This window comes from Phascolarctos cinereus, unplaced genomic scaffold (assembly GCF_003287225.1).
Source record: "Phascolarctos cinereus isolate Bilbo 61053 unplaced genomic scaffold, phaCin_HiC Scaffold_3;HRSCAF=262, whole genome shotgun sequence".
Lineage (NCBI taxonomy): Eukaryota > Metazoa > Chordata > Mammalia > Diprotodontia > Phascolarctidae > Phascolarctos > Phascolarctos cinereus.
Genome location: NW_027555736.1, coordinates 158242232 through 158267520, shown reverse-complemented (window position 1 = coordinate 158267520; position 25289 = coordinate 158242232).

Sequence of the window (25289 nt, the reverse complement as noted above, 5' to 3'; positions counted from 1 at the left end):
GAGCAATTTGGGACCTGATTTTGACTAACAAAAAGTAAATAGCTGCTGAAGCAAAAATAATAGTAATCTTGAGGGGGAAATGGCCATCTTAGAATCTGTAAGACAGGAAAACCTAGCACAGTCTGATATAGACCATAGATCTGGGGAAAGTCAATTTCACATAACATCCAATGGACTAATCTACAGGGAAAGTGGGACCAGGAAAGACAGGAAATTCTCTAGAGGAAATTCTGAAGAGAAAAAGAAAGACAATTCCAGTGGAACTGGAGATGTTTTAAGACACTGATGTTCATTCACAAGGAATTTGTGAACTAACAGACTTTTTAAAAGATTTCACTTTTAAAAGATATTGAAAAGATTAAAGAGTAGGGACATGTAATGGAAGATAAATAAAAGAATGGGGCGTGATCCCATAAGAATAGTCAGGAGTGCTAAATATCACAAAAGGGCTGAAGCTGGTAATGGATACTAAAGACAATTTAAGATAAAAAAAAGTTTGGTGGTGGTGCTTGTTTTTTAGTACACTGAAGAAAAGATAAAGAAGATCAAAGAAGGTATAAGGGCTGCTGCTAAAGACAGACGTAATGATAATGGATTATTCTGTTTCTCTGCCTCTTATAGCAGTTTAGGTAGCATAGTGCATAGAGCACTGGGTGTGGAGTCAGGAAGACCTGAGTCCAAATCTGGTTGTAGATACATACAGGATCATTTAATACCTCTTGTGATCAAGGTAACTCTTCAAGACTGTAAGTTGGAGGAAAAAAAATGCCCATCTGCATTGGTAGAAAAGTTTCATCTTTCAGGAATTTCCTGTGCCAGTGAAATTACAGGTGTAGTCCCCTCTAGACCTATAAACTTTAAGGGAAAGGAAGGCCAACATCTACCCCTTTCACAACTTTAAAAAAGGAGTAGAACTCAGGAAGTGGCTGGCTTTCTGATGTTTTTCACCTGAGTTTATTTCCTGTACATGGAAGGTTGTATCCTTGTTACCAAATACGCTGTTTGCTTTTCTTAATTGGATTCAGATATCCATGCTTGTTTTCTTCAAAATCCAGCTCAATAGGCCCTCGACATTCAATTTCCATGATGCCAGTACTATGAGAAAAAGATCTGTGGAAGCTATAGACAATGATTTGACAGACAGGATACCTTTTTAAAATAAAGAACATGAGGAGTGATGAATTGCTATCACATATATCCTGTTCTGTTTTTTGACCCATTAGGACAAGGGTCTTCCAGCTGTTTTGTGGCAGGATTCAGGGGAACAGACATGCTATCCTGCCCAATGACTCAGTGGAGGAAATGCTAGAACTCTACATGCGGGAGAATATGGTGGCATCTGCACCCTTAGAAATTAAGTATCCCTATCCTTGGGGTTTAAAGGCCCAGAAACCACAAATCTGCAGTTATTTGACCACTAGATGGTAGACTCAACAACATGTTTTAGTAGCCTGTAGTCCTTTCGAGAATTTGTGAGAGACAGAGAGAACCAAAAAAGAGAGAAACCTATTTTTTCCTTAAAAAGTGTATTTTTATTAGAAAATCAAAGTGGCCTTATAATTAGACTTCAGTTATTCAAGTATTCTCTAAACTTCAGCACTAGAAGGGAGACTTAGCACTTAAATGAGACTGAGGATCCCAAGAGGCTAGCACATTGCCTAGAACAAGATGAAATTTTGTAGAGATCAATGTAAAGCCCTATGCTTGGATTTTTTAAAAAGTCACAAATACAAAAATATTCACAAATACAAAATTGGGAGTTGTGTCTAGACACCAATTAATCTAATGATCTGGAGGTTTGAGTGAACTGGAAGCTCAGTATATGTCAACAGTAATCTGATGGCCATAAAAGTCTAATACCATTTTAGCCAACATTAAAATAAGTATAGCCAGTGTCCAGAATGGGGGAGGCGTACTCTGTGTGGTGTCACAGAAAGAGCACTGACTTGGAATCAGGGTCTACAATTTACTACCTGTGACTTTGGGCAAGTCATTTCACTTTTTTAGACCTTATTTCTTCATCTATAAAATGAAAGAGTTGTCCTAGATAATGACTAAGGTTTCTTCCTTGCTTTAATTATTGTGATCTTGTGCCCTGGTCAGTCCACCTGTGGAGTACTGTGTTCTAAGTGCCACACTTTAAGAAGGTCACTAATAAGCTGGACAGCATCTTGACCAGGAGTTCTTAATAAGGGTTCCAAGTACAGATTTCAGATGGTTCATGAACTTGGATAATATTACTCAATATAACAAGTTTCTTTTGTAATCCTATGTATTTCATTTTAAGTGCTTAAAAACATTATTCTGATTAGGGGTCCACAGGATTTTCCAGATAACCAAATGAGTCTAGGACAAAAAAAAAAAAGGTTAAGAACTCTTGATGAAACAAATGAGATCATCTCATATAAGGATCAGCTGAAAAAAGACAAGATGAAGAGGAGACTGAATGGCTGCCTTCCATATTTGATATATCTGAAGGAAGGGGCTACCCTATAGAAAAGACATTAGATGGGTTTTGTTTGGCCCTACAGAGTGAAGCTACATGAAGACTAGAAGAACTTCCTAACTACCAGAGCCACCCAAAAGTATACTGGGCTGACTCAGCAGAGACTAGGTTCTCCCTCTCCAAAGATCTTTAAGTAAAGACTAGATAACCATTTGTTGGCAGTGTTTTAGAGGTGAATTTTTGTCAGTACAGGTTGGCCTCTGAGGTCCAATTTTCAACTCCAATATGCTGCAAGTACAAACTTATGAAGGAAAAAAAAAAACTAAGGCAATGGGCCAACTCTACTAAATCTCTCACAAGCAATCTCTACCTCCTGAATTTTATAGTCTGTAAAAACCACCATTCTCATAGTTAATTTTACAATTTCCTCTACATTTAAATGTTTCAACCTTACCAATGCCATCCAGTGTCTCTAATACAGCTGTCTTATAAGACACTCGTCTTCCTGCTTACTAGAGTAAGAAGCTATCTTAATTGAAGTTTCCCCCAGTGTCCAATGATTGGTTTCCATTAAATTAAAACTGATGTCATGGTTGAAGAGCTAACTTTTCTTATCTTTGCTATACAGTGGCTTTCCCAAATTTGAACCATGTTTTATGACCAGATTTGGACCCCTAGGAACCCCTCTTGAAATCATGAGGAGGGGCAGCTAGGTGATGCAGTGGATAGAACACCAGCCCTGAAGTCAAGAGGACCTGAGTTCACATCCGATCTCAGACCAAACACTTGACACTTACTAGCTGTGTGGCCCTGGGCAAGTCACTTAACCCCAATTGCCTAAAAATAAAAATAAAAAAATAAAGAAATCATGAGGAAATAGCAGAGGGTTTTCAAAAGCCCCTGGGGCTTTACTGAGGGAAGGAATAAAAGCTATTTTGGTTCTCACAGCTTGGCTGTCTAGTCTTGAAGCACCAGGACTTCTTGAGTTGCTGTACCTCCGATGGGGAAAAAAATTACTGGTTCTTGTCTGCTCCCTAAAGGTAACAAGTCTTTAATTTAATCACACCTTTTCCTGCAACTTCCTTTGGCTAGTCAGTCCCTGGCAAGACCAAGGGAGAATTAAATTATTTGTTAGCTTTACCACTCCGCTTATCCCAAAGAAAAACCAAGCACTAGCTTCTTTCCCTCTGGTCTGTATGCATATTTCTCCAAATATCTCATAAAGGAAGTATTAGGGACAACTTGTGCTTGCAGCAAAATCAATCCCACCTCTCTCCTATTTTCAATAAGACATTTATTTTTTATAGATGCTTTTTCCCTCTTAGATTACCCTCCACTTACACTGTATACATTTTGTAATAGACATGCCTACTTACATATTGTATCTCCCATTAGGATGGGAGCTCCTTGAAAGCAGACTTGTGTATTTCTCCTTTTTTATATCCTTAGTGCTTAGCACAGTGTCTGGCACATATTAAGTCTTTAATTAATGCTTGTTATCTGACTAAAAATTGCATTAAAATCCCAGACTAATTCCTCTTACAGGCTGAATATGCTCTTAGGAGGGAAAAGCTAAAGGTGAGGAGTTATTAAAAGTAGCCTAAAGAAGTAAAAAATAGTGATAAAGAAAGCAAAAATGGAAAGAGAGCACATATACAAGTAACCTGGGTTCAAGCTTGGTTCACTGGCATAAGACTCTCCTTATCGGTAAAGAGGATGAAGACTCAACACTGAATGCCTGTAAGTGGAGCTGAACTATGAGGGCTTGGGAGAAGAGATTTCTTCTTCTTTCCTGCTGCAAGAGAAGACACATATGGCTGCAGGAGAAATCCAGAAAGAGTAAGAACAGATTCTAGAAAGCAGACGTAAAGGGGACAGCCTATAAACCCCATCACATCTTTAATTTCCCACTTCCTTCCCTAGACACTTTGGAGAATTCCCACTGGGGGACCTCATTCATTCTATGTACTATCTGTTATACCCAAATTTATAACTTCTCTGCTTTCTTCTGCTATCTGCTTAGATAAATGTGTTTATTCACTTTTAACTATTTGTGATGGCCCTTTATGTAACTAGTATTCAGTGGCAAAGGGCCAAGCCTTCATATATAAGCAATACCCCTTCCTCTTTAAGGGTTTGTGCTGCAGGAAAGCAGCTTGAACCTAAGAATAAAATCATTTCCGTAGACTAACAATATTAAAGGGAGCAGGTAAATATAATTATAATGTACCCCCTTTTTAAGGAAAGCAGAGCAGTCAGCCTGGGAGCCTCCTTCTCATGCATCTAGGCCAGTTTCTAGAGAGATTTATCTCTGCCTCCCCATAAGCCACAAAAGACATGTCATGTGGACATGGCCATAACCTACACGGACAATACATAAGTAGCCTACATACAAAAAAGGTACAATTTTAAGGTTATTAAAGGGTTAATTCTAAAAGTACCTGAAAGAAGGAAATATAAAGTATACCAAAGGTTTTGGGGGGAAAATCTCAGATAATATTCTTACCTATGAAAGCTGACTGAGACTATTAATAACTACCATCCCATATTCCTGCTTTCTTATTTCTACAAAGCATCATGAGAATTAAAGACATCCTTGATGAAGGTATGAGCCAGGAATAGAAGGTATGCTACATCAGAGTACATCTTTTCACTAACACAATTCACTCACACTCACACAACTATATACGTAAATAAGAAAAGATCCCATTGTGTTTCTTGTGTGTTGATTATTTAAAAAAAAAAAACAGTAGAACGAGTAGAGCAAAATGATACCTTAAAGGCTCTCTGCCAACAAGTTACCATCCATTCATGTGCCAAAAGTAAACAAGATTCCTTAGAAAATGTAACCACAAAAATAACTCTGTTTGTAGACCTTTTCATTATTAAGTGAGACATAAAATAGGGAGACATATGCTTGCCAAAGTATGTCTGCCACTGTCATGAAGGATGTCAGCAAAGAGTCCAAATCAGAAAATGATTTGGTCCACCAGATGCCTGTTTTCAGATGACATTATGCTGATTCCATTAAGTCTCAAAATATTGCTGAATCTCCTAAGTGAGATCCATAATCCCTCAACAGAGTTTGGCTTAATTATCCACACTGGAAAAACCAAGTTGATAAAGAATGCCTATTGAAGTGAACATAGCATGTAGTTGGATGGACAACCCATAGAACTAGGCAGTACATCACTCAATCAACATTTATTCAGCCAGGAATAGTGCAAAGCACTAAAAATATAAATATAAAAAGAGAAAGACAGTCCCTGCTCTCAGGGAGCTTATAATCTAATAAGAGAAGAAACACACAAAAGGAAGTTGAAAAGCAAAGGCTAGGGTAAGGGTGAGGAGTGACCTGGGAAGGAGGGGAAATGAAAGAGAGAGAGAAAGAGAGAGAGAGAGAGAGAGAGAGAGGAGAGAGAGAGAGAGAGAGAGAGAGAAGAGAGACAGAGACAGAGAGACAGAGAGAGAGACAGAGAGAGAAAGAGAAACTACCAAAGCAGTGCAGCCAAGTGAGAAATAAGACATTTTGAGAGGAGCTCCCTCTTTAAATGGAGGTTCGGAGATGATGGCTCCACCCTCAATCAGAGGAACAAAGCCTGGTGATGAGGTGTAGTACCAAGGCTGCTGACAACTTGTGGGATGATGAGGCTTTCCCAATAATGAGCTTCCTGGGGCCTGATGGAGAAATCCAAGAATTCACAAAGTAGTGGAGCCACATGAAAAAAAGAGGGGGCACACGTATCTCGCTTAGACACCAAACACACGGAATGAATTACACTCAGAATTGAAAAAGAAGAGAAAAAGAAGAGAGCAGTCTGATTTACTTTCAGGAAAATGGGAGTACTTTTAAAGACCACAAATATCTCTCTTAAGTAAAAACTCATCTTTTCATACTAATATTCTTCTGCTAATGCAAGAAGGTTGAAAGTCATGTCATATGACAGCCTAAAAGAGCTGGAGGTCACCCAAAAGGCAATGGAGAGGCATTGGTAAGTATGAGCCCCATAACCTAGTGCCAACCTGGTAACACAAACGTTATCAGAAGGCTGCATGACTGGACAACGAAGTGGATCAGTCTGAGGGCAAAAGTGAAGGACAATTCACAGATAGCTCAGGTGACCAAGTGATAGCCACCCACTTTCAAGAGAACTATGGGAAGCCCCCCAGGATGTTGGGTGGAACCCAGTAGAAGATTCAGAATTGATGAGAATCACAATGAGAAAAGGGGAATGGATTGAGTCTGCCTCATGCAGAGAGAATATTCACATCAGTGAGATTGTGAGTCTTTCAAAGTATTTTTAAGAGATCAAGCCCCTTGTGAACAATTCAATACTTATATTTTATAGAACTTTTTTAAAGCAAACACAAATTGTTATGCAAACTACTCAATATGCTTTACATGTTCCACAATTTAAAAAGGAAGAAATATATTTATGAATTTTTTCTCACAGAAATATGTGTTAATTTTTTCTTGGGAAAAAAAACTGAAAAATTTGGGCCTATGGTTTTTTGTCGTGTATTTTTTTTAAGACAGAAGATTAAAACGTTTAAGATAAGCTGTTGTTCCAGGAAAACAACTTATACAATACCAAAAATATAAATGGAAAGAATAAAATAAAAATACAATGTTAATAAGAAAAGCAAGTATTAATTAGTGTTTTAAGGTTTGCAAAGCACTTTACAAATATTATCTCATTTTATCTTCACAACAACCCTGAAAGAAAGGTAGGTAGATGCTGTAACTATTTTCACTTTACAAATGAGGAAACTGAGGGAGAAAAAAAGTTAAATGACTTGCCCAAAGTCTGCCAGTTAGTATCTGAAACAAAATTTGAATTAAAGTCTTCTTGACTACAGGTGCAGTGCTCCATGTTCTTCACCACCTAGCTGGTTGGTGAATAACAATAATGACCAAAACTGGCCTTAGAAAAGAGTAGTAGTGTGAGACTATGGATATGAAGCATTTACCATTTTATACTTTCAGACATGAATGATGGGTTGGTTGGTTTTGCTGAACTTTTTTCTTCCTTTTAAAATCTTTGTCCTGGGCAGCTAGGTTGCGCAGTGGATAGAGCACCAGCCCTGGAGTCAGAAGTGCCTGAGTTCAAATCCAGCCTCAGAAACATAACACTTACTAGCTGTGTGACCCTAGGCAAGTCACTTAACCCCATTGCCTAGCCCAAAAAAGAAAAAATATATATATATAAAATCTTTGTTCTGAGGGATGACTGTCTGGATAAGGAAGGAGAGAAAAAATAGTTTTGGAAAATCCATCTGATGCAAAAACAAGAGGTATTTATAGAAAAGAGTCTCCATCAAGACCTCTCAGTTACTTTGTCTGTAGACAAAAGGACAGGCTCCTGAAGATCAGGGGAGAAATGACCAAGTTCTGAAAGCTCAATACTAGAAAGTACATAATAGAAGGGATTTTTTTCCTTACTAAAACTGTACCACCACGTACCCAGATGGTTCCTTAGCAAGTCTCTTTTGAAATGAGAGTATGTGAAAGGAAGGATCACCAAAGCACTATTGTCAGTCTTGACAAGTCCTAGCACACGAAAACACAAACATGCTGGAGGGATCACACTATGCCTCGAAGCATTGAAACAGGAGCAGCATTGAAACTCTGCCACCCTAGGAGTAGATCCAATGGAAAATACAAAAAGTCCTACAGAGGGTGCAGAGGCCACCCGCCCCCTGCCCCACCCCAAAACCTACCATGCCTGGTTAGCCGACTGAAAATACTCGTAACAGGAAATCAGGTGGTAGATCCGAGTGGATAAAGAGCTAGACATTACTATGATGAGATGAGCATCCCATGGCCTCAAGCTGATTTTTGATAACACAACACTGGACTCTTCAAACTATAATGCTAGAGAACACTGGGTATACTATCCCATGGAGGTCAGAGACAGAAGAAAAAGTCCCAGGTATGCCAAAATATTTATAACAGCACTTTTTCTTGTAACAAAACTGGGAACAAAGTGGGTATCCATTGATTGGAGGAAAGTTCAAACCAACTGCGGTACATTAATGGAGCAGAAAATTATTACATATTAAGAAACACACATGAAGAATTCAGAAAACCTCGAGAAATCTTATATTAACTTAATAATGATATAAGCAGAACTAACACAACAAATACCCAATGGCCACAATAATACAAAGATTATTGGGTAATAAACACTTAAAAGTCCTCAGACTTCACACCAGTGCAAAGACCAATCTTGATTCCAGAGAATCGATAATGAAACCTACATCCTTCCCCTTAGTAGGAAGAGGTGATAATCTACTGGTACAAAATGAATCATAAATTAAATATGAAGTTTGCAAAGCACTTTTACATATTTGTTTTACATAACTGAACTTTGTTACGAAGGAACCATCTCTTAGAGGGATATTAAGAAGTGAACATGATGTTACTTTTTTAAACATCAATAAAATGCAAAAAATAAAAGAACTAAAAGAGTTAAAACATGTAAAAATTGAACACTATCATTGCTGTCTTCTGAGAAGATGTAAAGAATTCAAAAAAAAACAAACTCTACCAGGAAACCAAATGGGATGAAGGAAAGGACAATGTCCTTTGAGAATTTACAGAAAAATAAAGATGTTCTTATACTGGAAAAGGATGTTTTCTTTCACAAAACTCCCTAAAGATTCTAAATCCATTTTCTCAGCAATCACTGTTTCTTAATCAGTGAACTTTGGTCAGACATTCTTTACCCGATGGCCCAGACAAAATCAACTATTTTTGAAAAACTAAGTGTATCGCCACCTATAATTACAAGGAAAAGTAAAGTGAAGACTTGATGAAGAACTAGGAAGAATGGGGTCAGTGCGATATTGGATAACAGTAATAACCAGGCAGGGAACAAGCAAGTCTTCAACAAGTCAGCCCTTTCCTGTTACAAAGCAATCTGAAATCAACTCTCTTCCTTGAAGTAAGGCATGCACAAAAAAGAACCAAAACTAACACCAACCCTGATGTCCCCGGGTTTACATAAACACCCAGTTTTGGCACTAATTAGCTATGTATCAATTTCTCTAAGCCTTGACTTTTCTCACCTGTAAAATAGGAAATATCTACACTAGTTACTGGTAATGGATTTTTACGCTGATCAAGCTGATTTACAGAATCACAGAACCTTAGAAATGGAAGGGATCTCATAGGTCATTTGGTTGACCAGGGGTGGGGAACCTTCGGCCTCGAGGCCATATATGGCCTTCTAGGTCCTTAGGTATGACCTTTTGACTGAGCCCAAGTTTTACAAAATAAATTCTTTTTATTAAGGGTATTTGTTCAATGAAGTTTGGATTCAAAGGGTCTCACTTGAAGACCTAGAGGGCCACATGTGGTCTCAAGACCTCAGGTTCCCCACCCCTCTAACCACATCCAATTAGTATCACCTCAACAATACACTGGACTAATTGTAAACCAGCCTGTGCTCAAAGCTCACCAGTGAAGAAGAGCCTTCTGCCTTCCAAGGCAGTCCAGTCTACTTTTCTTTTCTTTCTTTTTTTTTTTTGGTGGCAATCAGGGTTAAGTGATTGTCCCAGGGCCATGCTACTAATGAGTGCCTGCAACCAGATTTGAACTCAGGTCCTCCTGACTCTCTCCACTTAGCTACCGCTGTCTACTTTTCAATAAGGCAGACATGGAATTTTTTTCCCCTTATTTCAAACCTAAAATAGCCTCTTTGCAACTTCTACCCAATTTTCCTAGTTCTGTTCTAAATGACCAAACAGAACCAGTCTAATCTATCTTTCAAGAGCCCTTCAAATACTTGAAGGTAGATATCATGTTTCCCTGCCCCCCCCTTATTAAGTATATTCTTTTCTAGGCTGAACACCCCTAGCTCTCTCATCTGATTCTCACATAGCATGAATCCGAGGCCCTTTAATCATCCTGGTTGGCCTTCTCTAGATATTTTACAGCTTATCAATGTCACTCCTAAAATGTAGTTGCCAGAATGGTACAAAATAATCCAGATGTGGCCTGAATAGGGCAGACCTCCCTGGTCCTAAACTTAATGCTTTTCTTTTCACTTTTTTAAATTGTGGAGGCAATGAGGGTTAAGTGACTGGCCCAGGATCACACAACTAGCTAGTGAGTATCTGAGGCCATATTTGAACTCAGGTACTCCTGACTCCAGGGCCAGTGCTCTATCCACTGAGCAACCTAGCTACCCCCACACAAGGTTTTTCTTAATGCATCCTAAGATCCCATTGGCTTTCTTAGTGGCCATATCACATTATTGACTCATATTGAACTAATAATTATAATAACACTTATATGGTGCTTTAAGGTTTGTGATGTACTTTGCATATGTTAGATAATAATAATAGTAATAGTAGCATTTATATAGTGCCTACTGTATATTGGGCACCATGCTAAGCACTTTACAAATATTATCTCATTTGCTCCTCACAACAACCCTGGAAGGTAGGTGCTATTACTATCACCATTTGACAGTTGAGGAAACTGATATCAAAGTTTAAGTGAACTTGCCCTAGGACACACAGACAATAAGTGTCTGAGGTCATATTTGAACTCAGTTCTTCCTGACTCCAGGTCCAGCACTCTACCCAATGAACAGTGTTCTAAAACCCAGATCTTTTTCAAATGAAATGCTATTTAGCCGTGTCTTCCCTATCTTTTACTTGTGCAAGTGATTTTTTTTAATCCAACTGTACGACTTTTAATCTAAATTTAAGCTAGATTAAATGTGACCACCTATCTAGCCTATGAAGATTTTTTAAAATATTGATTCTCTTATGGTATTAGCCATCCCATCCAATTTATGTCTTTTGAAAATTTGGTAAGCGTGTCAATTCTGCCTTTATTCAAATAATTGATTAAAATATTAAGCCACATGGATAGCGCACCAGCCCTGGAGTCAGGAGGACATGAGCTCAAATCCGGCCTCAGACACTTGATACTTACTAGCTGTGTGACCCTGGGCAAGTCACTTAACTCCACTGCCTAGCCAAAAAAAAAATTTAAACGACAAAGAACCCCTGGATCACTTCATGAAAAACCTTCTTCTAAACTGACATCAAACTATTAATGACAACTGTTTGGTTCCAGCTATTCAGCTACTTCTAAATCCTCGTAACTGCACTATCAGCTTGCCCATCTTTCTCAATGTTTTCCACAGGAAAAGCAAGTTTTAGATAAATTATATCTATGCATTCCCCTGATCAACCAGCAGAATCCTAACTAGGGTGCTGTGACTGGGACTTTGCCCTCAGGGCACTAAAATTTTGAAGGTGCTTCCAGCACTTAACATACCTTCAGCAGTTAAAAGTAATTAAATCTCCCTTTCCTCTCTACCCCACCCATACCAGAAATGAAATCAACCCCCTTCCCTCCTCCTCCACCACCACCACCATTAACGGTCTCTCTTTGCTCCAGAGTTTCTGGAACATATGTCTTTGCTCCTCTCCCCACAATTCTGGTCATGCAAAGTCGGTTCAGGACACATTTTGTAATGCTTACCCAGGGTGTATGTGGAGAGAAATGGATAGGTTGTGAAACTTACCCCAGATGCAAAAGAATGCTTGATATGGTTCCTTCTACCCGTTTAATAAATCTGCCAAGAAAAAGAAAATAGGATCAGTTTGATATGACCTACCCTTGATGAAGCCATATGGCTCTGTGATCAAGGCTTTCTTTGCTAGATGTTCTCTAGCCAGAGAATGTTGCAACTAGAATTTTGCTAGTAGGGACACAGATAGCCCAGGCTGCAGACTATTTGTGAAAACGAAATCTCTCAACAAGAGCTGCCTGCTGATGGAGAATGGCAAAAGCATTGTCACTAATCCCACCATTTCTTCCAAATGACAGTCTCAGGTGGAGCAGGGGTAATGAATGACCTCACTATGGCAACTGTCTGGGCACAGACTGGTAGGGTGCCTAGCCCACCTCTCTTTCATCCAGGACATGAAGAAAGTCTCTCTGTGTCCCAATAAGGAAGCTTAGTAATGTCAAACACTTTCATATACCCTCACGCACCAATTTTCACCCTAGGTCCATTCTAGGGGTTCTTACCTTCTTTTGTATCAGGGACCCATTTGGCAATCTAGTGACGCCCTTCTCAGAATAATGTTATTAAATATGTAAAAATAAAATACACAGATTTACGAAAGAAACAAATTACATATTTTTTTAAAGCTTCGCAAAAAAATTTTTTAATAGATTCACAGACTCCAGGTTAAGAATTCCTAGTCTATTCAATTGGTCAGTACATCCAGTTTCTAGAAGTGATAGCTACTTGGTACCATCCAGCATCAAAACAAAGCAAAACAAAAACAAAACATTCTATCCTTGTCCCTAGGAATGAGTCACGTGCCAGGCGGCTGTAGAAAAAGGCAAGAAACAGCCAGGCCTTCATTTCAGCTCAACAAACGCTGTGCCAAGCACTGTGCTAGGTGCTAGAACTACAGAGACAAAAGAGTCAGCCCATGCCCTCAAGGGACTTAACATTCTACTCATATATGACTTGTACAAAAGATAGATTTTAAAAATTAAGACAAAGTAATTTCTGGGATTTCGATGGGGAAGTCAGAAAAGGTTTTCTGTGGGAGGAGGCATGCATGTGGGTCTGAGGAGGGCTGCACAGTTTTATCATTACGTTTCAATATGCAGGAGAAAAGGCATTTGATGTTCTATGTCCTAAAGCCTTGTGGGAAACACAGATCCCTCACATAGAAGATGATAGAATTGGAAGCAAATGAGAAACAGAAAGAACCAAAGACTTTGCAGCACAAGGGCATAACAATATTCTGTGGCATAGGAAGAATATTCTTGGCAGAATCCCAGGCTGAAATACTAGACTGAACTCCTGAAGAGTTTGTGGAACACTTTGAAAGCACCTTTCTAATAATAGGTTCATAGATTTTTGAGTTAGAAACGTTCTCAGAAGCCATTAAGCCCAATACCTTCATTAGTTGAGGAAACTGAAGCCCAGGAAAATTAAGCTGTTTGCTAAAGGTCATGAAGGCATTAAGCAGAGGAGCCAAATTTGAATCCAGATCCTCGGACTAAATCCAGTGCTCTATCCACTGAGCAATACTGCCTTCCCCATGGCCTCAGAGTACAGTTTATCTTATAATGAGAAAAATGTGATATGAAGACTGTCACCACTGCCATTTCTACGTAGGGACCTTAAATACAAGCAACTGAATGCACTGTGCATTTCATTACACGTAGGCCATGGAGTGGTATGGCTCAGCATCAGAGGTTGTTAGGCTTTTGAGTTTCTGTAGATAAGCACAGTGAATTTAATTCAATAAGCAATTATCAATTACCTACTGTGGGCTAGGTACTGGAGATACAAAACAAAAATGATACTATCCCTTCCCTGAAGGAGCTTACCTTCTGTTGGGGGGTGGAGCAGGGTATAGCATATACACAGATAATTAATACAAACAAAATAATAATAATAATAATAACTAATTTATAAAGCATTTACTATATGCCAGGCACTGTGCTACTTTCCAATTATTATCTCATTTGATCCTCACAACACCCCTGGGAGGGAGGTGCTAGTATTATCCCCATTTTACAGATGAGGAAACTAAAACAAACAGAAGTTATACATCTAGTAAGTGTCTGGGGTCAGAGTTGACCTCAGATCTTCCTGATTCCAAGCCCAGTGCCTTAGCCACTGTGCCACCTCAAGATAAATATAAGGCCAGAGTCCCCTTATGATGCTACCAGTACTTACTGGTATGGGTGGTTCCATAGTAGGGGAGACTTGGTCAAAAATTAATGACACAGAATGAATTTAAGCTGGGGGTAGTTTTATATCCATGAACGACTGTCATTTTAGACCACCCTAGCTGAGGATCTCACCAGGATTCTAACTGGTCTTCGTGTATCCAGCCTCTTCCCTCCCAAACTCTCCTCCACTGTCATAAGATTGCTATTTTTACAGCTCAGGTCAGCCTATATCACTCCCTTCTCCCAATAAGTATAGCTCCCTACCCCCAAAGTCTTGTGGGGAGATGTGGTACAAAGTTCTATCCTACCCAAAGGTCTGTCCCCAAACCCTGTGAGGGACTCAATGTGAAAGGCATGGCTCTGTGTTTAGAAATACACCCAAAAAAAAAAAACAAACCCAGACATGAGCAGACAGAGAAGCTTACTTCCATTCAGGCAAGGCTGTGTTATGCCCAGTTAGGATCACTGGCATAAAACCCACTTCTCTGGGGATAGGAAGTTGAAAATAAACTCAGTATATTTCAAACAATAACTCTAGGCTGGATCTGAAATACAGTTTCATCATCATTTGTGGTCCCTCTGCTACATGTCTCTCCCCTCTTCAATCCATCCTACACTCAGCTGCCCAGGGAATGCTTCAGAAGCATAGGTCTGACCATATCACTATCCTACTCAAGAAATCCCAATGACTCCCTCTTATCTCCAGAACCAAATATAGGAAAAATCAGAGATAATCTCAGCATGGGTGGTGGTGGTGAGGAATCAGGAAAGGCATCTTGCAGAAGGTAGGATTTTAGTGGAAAGCCAGGAGGCAGAAAGGGGGAGAAAGAGAATTTCAGGCATGGGGGATAGCCAGTGAAAATGCTCAGCATTGGGAGATGGAGTATCTTGTCCAAGGGAACAGTAAGGAGATCAGTGTCACTAGATTGTAAAATATTTGGAGGGAAACATGGTACAAGAAGACTGGAAAGGCAAGAAGGAGCCAAATTATAAAGGGCTTTAAACGCCAGAGGATTTTATATGTACCAAACAGAGGTACTAGAGTTGATTGAATAGGGGGCTGACGTTGTCAGACATGCACTTTAGGAACACTGATTTGACAGCTGAGTACAGAATGGACTGGAGAGGAGAGAGGCTGGTGGCAAGCAATCAACTAGCCGACTACTGAAATAATCCAGGTGGGAGGTGCTGAGGGTCTGCAACAAGGTAATAGCAGTGTCAGAAGAGGGAAGAGGGCTTATGCAAGAGTTATGATGAAGACGGAACCCACAATACTGGAAAACAAATTGGTTATGAACAGGAAGTTCTAAAAAAAATGGCTATGGATTTTGTCGTTGTAGCGTTCAGTCGTGTACAACTCTTCGTGTAAGAAAACCCCATTTGGAGTTTTCTTGGCAAATACAGTAATTTGCCATTTTCTTCTCCAGTTCATTTTACAGATGAGGAAACTGAGGCAAATACAGTGAAGTGACTTGACCAGGGGCACACAGCTAATGAGTGTCTTAGGCTAGATTTGAACTCAGGAAGATGTATCTTTCCGACTCCAGTCTGTTTAATATTTTGTATGGCATTGTACCCAGAAAACATGACACAAGAAAATGGTGGCTATCTTGGAACCTCAAGGGGGAATGGGTCATATACAGCACTAAAAGCCTCCCAGGGAGGCGCTTCCCCTCTGACAGGAGGATGATGCTGCTGAAATGCAATGAAAGCACTTGTTTTCTAGTGCTGGTGTTTCTTGACTACCACGCAGATGAGCCATCTATCGAGTCATGTGATTTTTTTTTTAACTAGGAAGAGTCTGTTAGTGATGAGCAAATATTTTTGGCAATAAATAGCACATACTGTTCTGTTCTAAATTCTTCAAGCATCGGTCTGCCCTGACCCAACACAGCTAACTCTGTTTTCTTGTCCTGTTTATTTGTCTGTTTCTTAGGCAAGTAGGTAACAAGGTAGATAGCAGGCAGGGCTTAGAGTGAGGAAGGCCTCAATTCAAATAGTACCCTGGAAGCTTTCTAGCTGTGTGCTCCTAAATAAGACATTTAACATCTCTGTGCCTCTGTTTCCTCATTACCTACTACACAGCTTTGTTGTGCAAATGTAGGAGAAGGAAATGAAATAATATACATAAAGCAGTTTGCAAACCCTAAAGTACTATATCAAATATAGAAAAGGTAATATGTCTTGCCCGGATTCTTGCCTTTATTCCAGTCCAGACTACACAATTAACTCTTCCAGAATTTCTCTCCCATGACCCAGAAACCTTCATCCTGAAGCCTCAGGCCAGCCCTGGCATTCACAGATTGGTGGTTCTTCTCAGAACCTCCATTTTAAGGAGAGTGCCCAGGCCAACCATGTCTTCCTTCCTGTACAGACTGCATTCCTCAATCTCCTGGAATTTCTCTATACTGTCCACACTTTGCCAGATACCTTCATCCCTTCTTCTCTTTCTCACCTCATCCCCTTTTCAGCTTCTTTTTATATGTCTTCCCTCGTTAGAATGCAAGCTCCTTGAGGGCAAGGACTCTCTGTTTGTATTTATATCCAATCTAATAAACATTTATTAAGTGACTACATCATGCCAGGCACTGTCCTATGCGCAGAGGATATAGTTGATAAAAAGATAGCCAGTCTCTTCCCTCAAGGAGCTTCTACTCTAAACGGGGGGGGGGGGGAGCACACAAAAAGAGGCAGGAAAGGAGGTAGAACAAGACACCAGGGGCTAGGGGGAGGAGGGAACCTCTTGTTGAAACCAGGCAAGGCAGCAGATGCAAAGTGGAGTGGATATTCCCAGCACTTAGCACAGTGACTGGCACTTAGTAAATACTTAATAAATGCATGTCTTGATTAAACAGAGGTAGAAAAAACATGTTAATCTTTTCTTGAAGATTCAGTATCATGATGAACATTGGTCATTATGGAGGTAGTGTGGTATGCTGTAAAGAGTGTTGGGTTTGGGGTCAGAGAACTTGGGTCTGAATCCCAGCTGTACTACTTACTAAACAGTACTAGATCTACCATGCTGTAATCTGTGTGAGTTTGGACAAATCATTTTAACTTCTCTGGTCCTCACCTGTAAACTGTTAGGCAAGACGAGAAGGAAGATGATGGACCAGATGGCCTAGATCCCTTCCAGGTCTAAACTGATGATCCTATAGCATGCTAAGGACAGAAAATGCTGTGCAATGAATACTGCTCCCAGACTGATGAACTATATACTGGTTGGCATGCCCTCAGCGTGGCACAGATGCCTTCATGAGCTAACGAGCTGCAAGACTAATGGTTATTTGTCCCCTTCTCACCCCCACCTAAGGCAGCTAGATGATGCAGTAGATAGAGCACTGGGCCTGGAGTCGGAAAGACGTGTGTTTGAATCGAGCCACAGACACTTATTAGCTGTGTGACCCTGAGCAAGTCACTTAACTCTATTTGCCTGTTTCCTCATCTGCCAAATGAGCTGGGGAAGGAAATGGCAAACCACTCCAGTATCTTTGCCAAGAAAACCCCAAATGGGGTCACACAGTGTCGGACATGACTGAAAAATGACAGAACAGCAACAACCCACCTATGTCCAAACACAGGGCAATGAACTCTGCCTTCGAAGTCCCAGCCCTGAGGCTCAGCTGGTTGCCAGTCTTGTTCCATCCTCCCTCTCTCCATCACCTGTTGTCACCATCCACAGTGTCCTGCTCTCTGCTATTCTTGCCTCTCCCCAACCCCCCACCCAGTTTCTCAGCATTGGCAGCCATGCCACCACTGTTCCCTTTTCTTTCTATTTTTTACTTTCTTGTCTCAGGCATCTCTTGTCGCTTCCTTCACACTCACTTCGAAACTTTGGTGCTAAACAGGGGACTCTGACTCAGGCTCTCACCAAAGCATGTTCTTTCTGCAAACCGATCGATCGCAGCACAAAGGAAGAATTGATCTTTCAGTCTTTGCCCATCCTGGCTACATTCATTAAAGCGCTGCGTCTTCACAGCCAAAGAAGCTTTGAGATTTTTGAAGGTATTATTCATTTCCAAATCTAGAGTCATTCTAGGAGCTTGACAATTAGTGCATGATCGGCTAAGTACTTACATCATTTTTCTTGTTCTACTGGAATCCATCCATCTCTTTTTTTCAAGTTTTTGCTTTCATAACCTGACAAAAATTGGTAAGGCCAGATTCCTTCAAGTTTCTTGTAGTTGTACTGATAACAAACATTTAAAACAATTAAATGTTTAATTTTTACAAATTGCTAAGATTTTAAAGGGAAACTAGATGCTGTAGTGGATAGACCATTAGGCTTAGAATCTGGAAGTCATAAGTTCAAATCCACCTCAGACACTTACTAGCTATCTAACACTCGCCAAGTCAATTAACCCTGTTTGCCTCAATTTCCTCATCAGTAAAATGAGCTGGAGAAGGCAATGGCAAACCACTCCAGTATCTCTGCCAAGAAAACTCCCAAAAATGGGTCATAAAGAGCTGGACATGACTGAAACAACTGAATAACAACAACAAATATTGTTAAAAAAAAAAAAAATTTTAAATTTGATATAACAATGATTCATGTGCTAATCAACTTACACATAATTATGTTCCTAAACTAAAACTTTCCAGTTAAAATGGCAATTTTAAAAGATAATTAATGCATAAATTTAACCCCCCCCCAAAAAAAATCATTTCTTCTGCATTCAAATAGATATGAAGGGAATTTTCCTCCAGGGTTTCAAAATTCTGAAGATTTTTATCTCTATCAATAATACACAATTTCTACTTTACCCTGAGTACATCCCCAGGCATAGAATTAGAGAATATTAGAATTTAAAAGGCCCTGAGAGTTCTAATGATGATAATGCCTATATTCTTAATAATAATATAAAATTCAAACAGAATGCTCAGGTAAAATATATGGAAAATTGAGGGTAGAAGGAGAAACTTTTAAAAAAGATGTTTAAATATCAAAAAGGCCTCTTTCCACATCTAGCGGTCCAGAAGGTAACTTTTATTATCACAGAATCTATTGCAGGTGTGACATCTGCTTTGCATGCAAATTTCTGAAAAAGATGATATAGTCATAAAAAAAGGAAACCATGAGCCAGAGTATCTAGCCACAGGTTTGAAAGAAAAGTGGTTATAAATGTAGCAACAGTATGAAATTTTACAGGAAATTGTATATTAGAATATAAATAGTATAGAACTTTACAGGAAAATCATGAAACAGAGCCACAAAATTAGATCATCTTAAGTTATTTTAATGCCACCTAAGCTGTGGGTGGCACCTGGATTTCTGGGCTCTATATTTTTGCAACTTGGTAAGAGACAGTTAAATGAGGGGAGAAGGGGAAGGCAAAATTTTAGAGTCCTTGTCCAGTTCACTGTGATCTATGCAATACATAGATATATATATGCATGTGTGTATTTTATATGTATTATAAATATATGTACACACACATTATATAATACATAAAGTATGTGTATGTATGTGTACCCATAGGGCCATTTTGAACAGCTTCCTAAAATAATTTAAGTATAAAGAAATTCACTTCCATCATGGTTATGGGTAAGAAACATTCTGCAACAGGCCAAAGTGACATCCTTCTTTACTGCTCTAAGAAGCCTTTCCTTGGTCCACCTGCTTAATACAGACACTCTCAGGCTCTACGTCATTTGCTTGCATTTCCATCAGCTGGGGTTTGTAGAAGGAGGTGTGCCCTGTGTATCAGGTTATGTACAAGGACTGTTGACCAACACCTGGTACCAGCTAACCATCATAAAGGAACCTAATCAAATTCTCTTGCGTTCTGAAACGTGTCACTCATCTTTCCACAAAAAAAAAAATGAAAGTCTACAGAGGTTCAAGATATCCCTTATTATGGATTAAAAAATGAGGATGGGGGCAGTAGGTGGTGCAGTGGCTAGAACTCCACCCTTGGAGTCAGGAGGACCTGAGTTCAAACCCAGCCTAGACATTTGACATTTACTAGCTGTGGGACCTTGGGTAAGTCACTTAAACCCGACTGCCTAGCAAAAACAAAAACAAAAAAAAAATGAGGATGGCAACAATATATTTTTTAATTATTGTGACCTAAACCAATGCTTCTTAAACTTTTTCCACTCGTGACCCCTTCAGCACTACTTAAACTGTGGGTCATGAGCCCATATGAGGTTATTAATATTTATAATGATTATATATTATTATACATAAAATATAGAGCAATATAAATATAATTAATATGAACTATTTAAAGTTGTATGTTAGCTCATAATATTAATGCTATACTCTAATCTATGTTATGAATAATGATGTTAATTAAGATAATTGATTATATTAAATTGGTCAACATAAAAAAGATAAGACTGTGGATGTCAGGTGAGTTGCATAAAGGAAGAAAGGAGAGGGAGAAAGGAAACATAAAATACTAAGTAATTAGGGATGAACAAGAATTGAAGCAAAAAAATCACAAGGATAGCTTTTGTTGAATCATGAAGCTGAATTAATGAAGTTGAATTAGGGTCATAGCATTATCAATGTAGAGCTGACTCAGAGTACATCTCATCCAACCTGCTCATCTTACACATGGGGAAACTGAGGTCCAAGGAGGTTAACTGACTCACCCAAGGACACACCAGTACTAAACATCAGAGGTGATATCGGAAAGCAAGTCCTTTGACTCAAGTCAGGACTCTTTCCATTGAACCAACCATTTTCAGAAAAGAAAGCACTGAGCTCTACATGGAAAGAAAGGTGAGAAGATAACATAGAGACAAAACTGGCCAGTGAAATGTGGCAAGACCCCACCATTGACACTATTTGTGTGACGTTGGGCGAGTTATCTGACTTCCCCGGATCTCACTTTCCTCATCTTTAAAATGACAGCTTTAGAACAGGTCACCTCAAGGTCCTTTACACCTCTAAATTTATGACCCCTGAGGAGGAAAGCTTCATCAGTGGACATAGTCACAATGAACAATGAGTTCACTAATACAGAAATATGTTTTGCATGATTGTGCATATATAACTTATATCAAAGTGATTACCATCTCAGGGAGGACAAATAAGAAGACAGGAGGGAGAAAATTTGGAACTCAAAATTAAAAAAAAAACAAAGGTTAAGTGTATATATGTGTGTATATCTATATACCTATATCTATCTATCTACACACACACACACACAAAATGCTAGCTCAAGATAGGTGAGTTGTGACCAGACAAGTTTGGGGGTTTTAGTAGAAAGTCAGCTCAGTGTGAATCAACAGGGTGACCGTAACCCCAAAAAGCTAATACAAGTAGCCTTGCATGAAGAGACAAACTGTCCAGAAGAAGGCATCCCCACTGTAATGTGACCCGGTCAGATGTCACTTGCAATACTGAGTTCATTTGGGGGCATTTCATTTTAAGATGGACACTTACGTACGGGATGAAAGAACTGCAGATGCTTGGCCTAGACTTACAAGGGACAGGATAGCAATACTTCAAGTATTGCAAGGGGGTGCCCTGGGCAAGAGGAAATCATTCTACTTGGCCTCAAAAGACCCAACAAGGAACAACCACTGGAAATTGCAAAGAGGGAGATTTAGGGCTGGAGGGAAGAAAAATTTCCTAACGAAGCTGTCCAAAAGCAGAATGCGCTCCCTCAAGAGATGGTGACTGGCTTCTTCTGCAAAGATTTCTTTTGCTCTAAACTGGATGATAAATATGATAGCATGAGGCTGAGGATTTTAAGCTTTTAATATATAAGTTTGCTCTTATTTTCTCAGTAAAAGGCTAGGGATCACAAAAATAATTAGTTTACATTTACTATGTGCCAGCCATTGTGCTAAACAATAGGGATACAAAAAAAGGCCAAAAAAAAATCAGTCTGTGCCTTTAAGATTACATTCTAATGAGAGAAATAATGTTTGTAAATAACTAGGTACATACAAGATCTGTACAGAGTACATGAAAGGTAACCTGAGAGGGGAAGGCAATAACAGAGAGCTCCAGAAAGGCCTTCTGTGGAAGGCAGGATTTGAACACAATAAGAAAAATAAATGATAAAGGGGAGGAAGCAGAGCAATCCAGCCAGGAAAGGATAATGGACATGAAGACTTGGAGATGAAGGTGAAGTGCTATGCACAATGAGCAGCACAAAGAACTCTGGCTGCATCAGAGTCCATGGAGAGATGCAAAGTATGAGAAGACTTGAAGGTAGAAAGGGGCCAGGGTTTCAAATGCAAAACTGAGAAGTTTATATCTGATCCTGGGGTCAACAGGGAACCATTGGAGTAGCCCAAGCAGGGGAGTGACATGGTCAGCCCTGAACTTGAAGGGAAATCTCATTGGCAGCTGGGTATAGGGCTAACTAGAGTGGGGAGAGACTAGAGGCAGAGGCCAATTAGAAGGCTATTGGAATAATTCTGGTAAGAGGTGAAAAGAGCCTGCACTAGGGTTGTGGCTATGTGAGCAGAGAGAAGGGGGCATATACGAGAGATATTACAAAGATCAAAATGACATTTTTCAACATATTGGTTGTATGGGGTAAGTGCAAATGAGTTGAGGATGATACCAAGGTTTTGAATCTGGCTGACTGAGAGGAGAGTAGCTAGGTGGCACACAGAGCACCGTGCCTGGAGTCTGGAAGACTCATCTTTCCGGTTCCAGTCTGGCCTCAAACACATACTAGCTGTGTGACCCTGGGTAAGTCACTTAACTCTGTTTGCCTTAGTCGCTCAACTGGAAATGAGCTGGAGAAGGAAATGGCAGATCACTCCAGTAACCCCAAATGGGGTCATGAAGAGTTGCACACAACTGAAAATGACTGAACAATAAAAGACTGGGAGGAAGGGTGATGCCTTTGACCATAACAAGGAAGCTGGGAAGTAGGGAGGGTTTGTGGGGAAAGATAATGAGTTCTATTATAAATATATCGTGCTTCAGTTGGCTTTGGGATATCCAGTTTGCAGTGTTCAAAAGGAAGCTGTCAGTATGGGAACGGAGCTCAGGAGGAAGACTAGGGCTGGAGATAAAGATCTGGGAACCATCTATATAGGGATGATCACTGGACCCATGACAGCTGATGAGATCACCAAGTGAGATGCTACAAGAGAAGGGAAGAAGGCCCAAGGCACAGCCTTGACAGACACCCAGTTGAGAGTGTCTTGGATAAAGGTACAAAAAGAGACTGAGAAGAAGTGGTCATACAGGTAGGAGAACAATCAAGGCAGAGAGTATTGTCATGAAAACCTAGAAAGAAAAGAGTATCCAAGAGAAGGTGATCAATGGTATCAAATGCTGCAGAGAAGTCAAGAAGGATGAGGGTTGACAAAAACCATTAGATCAAGTAAAAGGAACACAGAAGAGGTTATGTCTTACTCGTGTAAAATCTCTATTAACAAAAGACCATAAAGATTACATATAGAACTCACCAACAATCCCAGATTATAAAGACCTGTGTTTGGCACTTTCTTCTGCACTCCTGAGCTAATGGAGTCATTGACCCACAGAAAGGGAGAGTCTCCAACTGGGACATCCTATTTATTCCTTAAAAAAAAATCTTTTAATTGATATCTTTTGTTTTGCATCAACTACATCTCCCCCATGTCCATCCCATTCCTCAAGATTCCTTTACGATAAATTTTTAAAATTATTCTTATCTAAGTGAGTTACACAATCACAATAGTTAACACATTAATCATAAACTGAACCAAAGTTGTCAGAAGCCTTTATCCCCTATTTACTCTACAACCAAGCCCTACAATAAGATATTTAAAATTCACCTCCAGGTGAAAGCCCTTCCTTATGAATTCTGCCTCACTCTCTGGCTAAATTATCTTCCCAACCAAAGTAATAGTTCCTCCAGGGGGAGAGACTGCATCTATTTTCAACTTTCAATTTCTATTGCTTTCTAGCTCTGAACTCCCAGGGACCTTGCAGCCTCATCTGCTCCAGAGCTGTTACAGCTGTTCTCCCTTCCAAATCAAATCTCCAGACACCACATCTGAGAGAAGCTAAGCCACTCAGTCAGTCATCTTGGAACGCCCTGGGCCCATGCACTCCACAGTGCAAACTCCCCATCTCAACACCCAGTTTTCTAATTCTTGTTCTAAGGACTGTAATAAAATCAGCACTATCATTTCCAAAAAGCACTTGTCAACAGACTGCACTATCATCCTATTTACCATTTCTATGACTTCCCAGACCAAGAGATCCTTCTGCATCCCCTATTCATCTATAACTGATATCTCCCCCATTAGACTATAAGCTCTGTAAGAGCAAGGACTGTTCCAATTTTATATTTATATTCCCAGCAATTACCATAGGGCTTGGCATGCAGTAACTGCTTAATAATCCTTTTCCATTCATTTGTTCAATCTCCTTTCATTATAGGGTTCTCCATACAGCTAAATATTATTGGCTGACAACCTGTCAAATTATTTTCTAAAAAATATTTTATTAATGTATTTTATTATTAATAAATATATCAATTTATTTTACTTTCCATCAGCTTTTCTTCCAAATAGAACTTCCTCCTTCCCTAACGAGCAGTAAATTATACCCAATAAGAAAGATTCAAAAATCGAAGACAGGGGAAAAACCTCAGTCACTTTTTCCACCAGGCTCCCTCCCCTTGTCTTTCTTCATTCTCTACTTAACTGCTGGCTTTGTTGGGGAGTGATTCAGAAAGGGTCTTGGTGGCCCTGTGACATCTGTTCCTGTTTGATGACCTGACAGGGCAGAATTTCACATTCAGTTCACATTTATGGAGCACCTAGTATGTACTTACCCCTGTGCCAGATACTGATGAGTGAAAGGGGAGAAACATCTAAACTTCTTGAGCACAATAAACACAATCTAGTTAAGGAGGCAAGATTTACACATATGAAGGGCAATTCAAGGTAGAGCATAATTAGGTCATTTAACACTGAACTTGGCCTTGTAGGAAGGGTAGGATTTGATTACCCAGAGAGGAGGAAGAAAACTACTGCAGGTGTGTATGAAATGGGGGCAAGGAGGAAGGAGCAAAAGCAGGAATGATCATTATACGTTTAAGAATGTCACATGCATGCTATGCTCGATGTAACACAGGCAAGCGCTGCCAGAACCACCTCGGATTCATCGTGTTTGATTTTTAATTAATTTTTGGTTGT